This window comes from Clupea harengus, chromosome 16 (assembly GCF_900700415.2).
Source record: "Clupea harengus chromosome 16, Ch_v2.0.2, whole genome shotgun sequence".
Classification (NCBI taxonomy): domain Eukaryota; kingdom Metazoa; phylum Chordata; class Actinopteri; order Clupeiformes; family Clupeidae; genus Clupea; species Clupea harengus.
The window spans coordinates 3,608,232-3,614,080 of NC_045167.1; positions in this window are offsets into that span (position 1 = coordinate 3,608,232).

The following is a 5,849-nucleotide window of genomic DNA, read 5'->3' on the forward strand; positions in this document are numbered from 1 at the left end:
GATTGTTAGAGTATTTCTACAGTACAGTGCAGGTATGTTTGTAGATACGACTCACCTGAAGTGCTCAAAAAAAACAAAAAACAAACAAACAAACAAAAAAAAACTCAAGTTAATGTGAGAGGCCTCTTTTCTCACACATTGTACTGTGTTCTATTTCTCGCTGTCTTCGGTCAGCTACCACAGGGTAATATGAGGCCATTTTGAGCCGTTGTCAGTGGGGCCCAAAAGTGAGCAGCCACAACCGTGGCCTACCTTGACTGCCCTCACCTTGCCCCATATGTACAGATTACCACAACGACTGCACTACACACACACACACACACACATACATGCACACACACACACGCACACACACACACACACACACACTTGTGTAGAGCACTATTGTCTTGTAGTTGTATGTTGATAGTGTGTCCCTGATGGCGGCGACAGATTCTGTGCAGCGTGCCCCACATCTTCAGCTGCAATGCGGCCAGTTGTCTTGACAGGACATCTGCTGGGTTGTGTATGTGTGGAGAGTGGCGCTCGAGCATTCTTCTTGAGGGCTTATGGGAACTTTTCTGAAATGGTAAAACGGCCTACCCTACCCCGGTGTGTAGCTTTAAAATGAGTGTTTAGATTTATAACATGATTGTATATGTATATGTAATTTTTCCCCATTGGTACACACAAAACAGCCATGAGATTAAAATAAAAGTGTTTTTGCGGAATGGATTTCACTGAAAGGTTGTATAGATGATCTATTTTGTGCTCGAAATTGCCACCTTCTGGAAAACACAAATGAGTTGAATAATTAATGAAACCAAACATTTTATTTATTCCTTAATGGTTTATTTATTCCCCCGCCCATCTATCTTTAACGTCCGATGATGGTTCATAGAACGAGTTATTTCAAACAGATTCCTGATCTCTATCTGTTATTAATACTAATAAAGGATTTCTAATGATTGACATTGACAGTATGTGTGGATTGTCTAGTAGAATATATGGCCTACTTTTTTTGTTTACTGATATAAGATTGGACTAAATGTCTCCTTGTATGGATCAAATGTCTGATTAGTCTGAACAGGATTGTTTTGAGATTTCCTGGAATCCCTTCAGAGAGAGCAGCAGTGCTGGGTGTTGGGGCTGGGTGAAGAGGAGGTACCAGAGCTGGCTGTCGGCAGTTGAAGAGCAGGTGAAGAGGAGGTACCAGAGCTGGCTGTCGGCAGTTGAGGAGGAGGTGAAGAGGAGGTTCCAGAGCTGGCTGTCAGCAGGTGGAGAGCAGGTGAAGAGGAGGTACCAGAGCTGGCTGTCGGCAGGTGGAGAGGAGGTGAAGAGGAGGTACCAGAGCTGGCTGTCGGCAGGTGGAGAGGAGGTGAAGAGGAGGTACCAGAGCTGGCTGTCGGCAGGTGAAGAGGAGGTTCCAGAGCTGGCTGTCGGCAGGTGAAGAGGAGGTTCCAGAGCTGGCTGTCAGCAGGTGAAGAGGAGGTACCAGAGCTGGCTGTCGGCAGGTGGAGAGGAGGTGAAGAGGAGGTACCAGAGCTGGCTGTCAGCAGGTGAAGAGGAGGTACCAGTGCTTTTGTGCTTTTGCACTTTTTCAACACTAGAGGGGAGAGGAGCTGCAGGAATGTCACTGCTGGGCCGTCTGTCGGTCTGAGTTTGTGTAGGAGTGCGACTCTGATACGGAATGAGTGAGATAATGGAGTCTCCATGGTTACATAACTCTCATAAAGTGTGTGATCATTCATTAAGTGTCTGTTGGTGGGGGGTCCTGTCCTCTTGTGGTCCGGACGCGAATATCGAAAACCATGTGGTGCAAAAGGGCAGTTTGAGGGAAATGTAAAGGCATCTCATGCGCATCAGAAACCTGGTACAACTTTAGTGTGATTTATTCAGATGAAGTCGAAATCAATCAAGCTTTATTATAGACCCTGAACGCTACCTCCTATCATTAAACTGTTCCTAGGCGGTGGGGGGGGATGCATCCGCTAGTACTTGTGTGTGGTTTTGAGGGCAGTCTCTCAGCGATGTGTGTCCACCCCCTCTCCCTTGTCTGCGTTCCCCCCACAGTGCATCGGGTTGCGCCCCCCTACGAGCTCATCCCTGCCTAATGACACCCTCACCCTGACCAACACCTCTCCCCCACTGCCTTCGTCTCCCCTATTTGTCTGCTTGTCCTGATTAACAGATTAAGCTAATCCACAGGCAGTGGGGGGGGGGGGGGGGGGCAGAGGTATCCTGTGGTCTACAGGTGTGTGGATGTGAGATGAACTCGCCCTGTTTTAACATCTTCAGGAAACACATGTACCGTAACTTCATGAAACACATTTACCGCAACTTCACGAAACACCTTTACCGTAACTCCTTTAAAACACAAATGAAGGCTTACATCATTTTTCTGTCAATCTTTTCTAGGAGCTGGTTATGCATCCCATTGTGCCATGAACCATTATGACAAGGCCATTGTGTTGTCTTGTAATGCCTATGTAAAGACGCAGTCATTTTGAGGGGTTCACGTGGGGCTCACCATGTGCCTCTCGTGTCAGAGTAGAGTGTGTATTGGCCAAGTTGTTGACACTCTCCCCTCCAAGGACCACCAGCTGTTTTTGAGCCTGTCTGCAGGGGTGGTGTCATCTAACCCTCAGCTTAAGAGCCTCAGCAGTCTCAGAGGGCCGCTGATGTTAAAGTGGATGGACAGGCCAACCCCTTAAAGAGGACATTTTTAAATGTAAGTATTGGATTCTCATCAAACCTCCCATGATTTCTTAATAGCTCTTTTTCACTATGTCCCAATCTACTTCTCCTTCATGTATAGCTCCCTAGTTTCAGCTTTCCTCTCCCCCTTAAATTCTGTTTGTCTATGTGATCTCCGAAAACACAGCAACATTCCACCCACTGCATCTCTGTCAGCTCTTGACCATTAAGCACAGTATCATTTCGCTTTGTCAGCTCAGGCAGATCTTTACACAGTTGGTCGGACATTTTTCTTCTCGCCAGGTCGTTCGGAGTTTCATGTTAAATCTGTATGTCTACTGACGTCAAAGCTCCTCTCAATTGGAAACCCTTTCTCTGATCCCTTTGCATAACTCAGGCCGGACTGGGGCCAGCCATGTACAGCACAGTGACTCATGTCGTGAAAGTGATGTATTCATCTCTCTCTCTCCCCCCTCTCTGTCCCTCTGCCTTTGGGTGAGAGTGGATGGAGTGGATGGGGGCCACTGTAGGCCAAGCACACATCATAGATGGGGCATAGAGGAGGGGATCGAATCTGTTTCAGTGTAGCCAGCCAACCCCCCCCCCCCCCCCCCCCCCCCCCTCACCTCACCCCTTCATCCCCCCCAAGCCTCTCACCCAGCAGTCTGCAATGCCAGGACCTGACTGCTCATTGTGTTTCTCCAGCCATCCTGAAACGTGCTGGCTAGCAGGAAGGAATTAAGGAGAGTGAGAGAGACAGAGAAAGGGAGTGATTTGAGAGGAGGGAGGAGAGAAGTAATTACATTTAGTCATTGAGTTCTGGAGATTCCCCCCTGTGTTAATTACGACATTCACTGCAAAAGCCCCGTCAACAGAAGAGAAAGGGGCAGGAGCGAGGAATGCTGAACTGGAACATGACACCTTGGGATCCCTCCGGAGGGGAGGTGGATCAGCAGGACACACACCACACACTGCTGGCCACACAAAGTCCCCACATCAACAACATTCTTAGTAATCAACAGAACACGTTTGTGCATCCACATCATTTTACAGAATCAAAAAAAGGGAGGTTGTGCTGGTTGTTCAAACAGATGTTTATAACCAATAATAACTGTATTGCATGTTTAACTATATTATCCATTGAGTGCATAGATGTTTAAAACCAATAACTGCATTTCATGTTGAACTTTATAATACATTGAGTGCATAGATGTTTATAACCAATAACTGCATTGCATGTTGAACTATACAATACATTGAGTGCACAGCATGTACATGTGTACTTTCTGCCCTCTGCCTTGACCTGGTGTACACACTTCAACACACTTCACACCATGAACCCACTCAGAGTCCTTGGAGCTGTGACCACAGGTCATCTCACTAGGAATGAATGCATCTGCCACATTCACAACAGAAAAGCAGACATGTTTCTTGCCAGGCAGCAGTGGACACCACCATCTGGAAACAGGGATTGTTTCAGTGCTTAACACGTATGTAGAAACCCTGCTGTGCAGCTGTGCCTCTGCGCCATTTATAACTTAGAGGTGAATCTGCAGCCACACTGCGGCTAGCTCAGAACATTGCAGCTAGCTCAGAACATTGCAGCTAGCTCAGAACACTGCGGCTAGCTCAGAACACTGCAGCTAGCTCAGAACATTGCGGCTAGCTCAGAACATTGCGGCTAGCTCAGAACATTGCAGCTAGCTCTGAAGCCTCAGTAGTGTTTGTGTAGTTTGCCTGTGCAGTATGCATAGATGTGATGTATTATGAGTATGACACACGGGCCATGCGGAGTGAATGACCAGTAGATGCATTCTTCCTCAAGTGTGGGAGTGGCTGGTCTATGCCAAGCATGTTGGTTTTCCTTGTCTCGTTCATCTGGTTGTTAGTAAGACCACCAATAAGGGGGTTTGGGGACATGCTGAGTGGAGTCAGTGTGCAGGACTGCTTTTGTGTATGTGTTTGAGTATGTGTGTGTGTGTGTGTGTGTGTGTGTGTTTGAGTGTGAGTGTGTGTTTGAGTATGTGTTTGAGTATGTGTGTGTGTGTGTGTGTGTTTGAGTATGTGTGTGTGTGTGTGTGTTTGAGTATGTGTTTGAGTATGTGTGTGTGTTTGAGTATGTGTGTGTGTGTGTGTGTTTGAGTGTGTGTGTGTGTGTGTGTGTTTGAGTGTGAGTGTGTGTGTGTGTGTTTGAGTGTGAGTGTGTGTGTGTGTGTGTTTGAGTGTGAGTGTGTGTGTGTGTGTTTGAGTGTGAGTGTGTGTGTGTGTGTTTGAGTGTGTGTGTGTGTGCTAGTTTGTCCCGTGAAGGTGGTGGAAATGGACCTTGAATGTCATATTCATGCGGAGGCCACACAACCATTGTATATATGTGCCATTGTTTATATCCCAGCAATACTGTTGGCCACTACTCTCCACTCGTACAGGTCCTGTGAGTGTGTCCCTTAGAGTGCACATGAGCAGCTTAATCGGACCTGTTTTGACATCATGGAAAGAACTGGACCTTCCAAGAGCATGTACTCACTTCTCAGTGTTAAGAACTTTGAGCATCAAGCACCGTCCTTCTTTACAAGAGCACAACCCTACATTTCTTTGTTTGTTTTATATTTTATAATATTTTCCTTCCTCTCCTCCATTTTCAGATACCTTTTGTGTATTTCCACTTCCCTGTAAGTATCACATACAGTTCCAGTTCATGTCTGTGTTGAGAAGCAGCTTTAGCAAGGTGTGCCAAAACGAAAGCCACCTGAAAATGATAGATAGATAGATAGATGGATACTTTATTAATCCCGAAGGAAATTTAGGTCATCCAGTAGCTTATACACTTAACTTAACTCACAAACATACATACACAAATCACAGTAGAAAAACAATACACATAGGGAAAAACATGTTCACAGGGAGTGGGGTGTATACAGATATTATACAGATATTACAGTGTGCATTGATTGTGTCAGTGTTGATGTCCACAAGGAAAGTAGTGCAAAGAGTGCAAGAGAAAATGCACTAAACATTAAATCCCCACAGATACAACAGAACATCATGGTAATATCAGGTGATTTGACCACGCCGAGTTGTCCTTTCTACACTGGACCATGATACTAAAGTCCCTACTGTGAGTGTTTGTTAATTAAAACCTCATCGTAGTAGCAAAAGGATCTATCACTAAAGGGTCA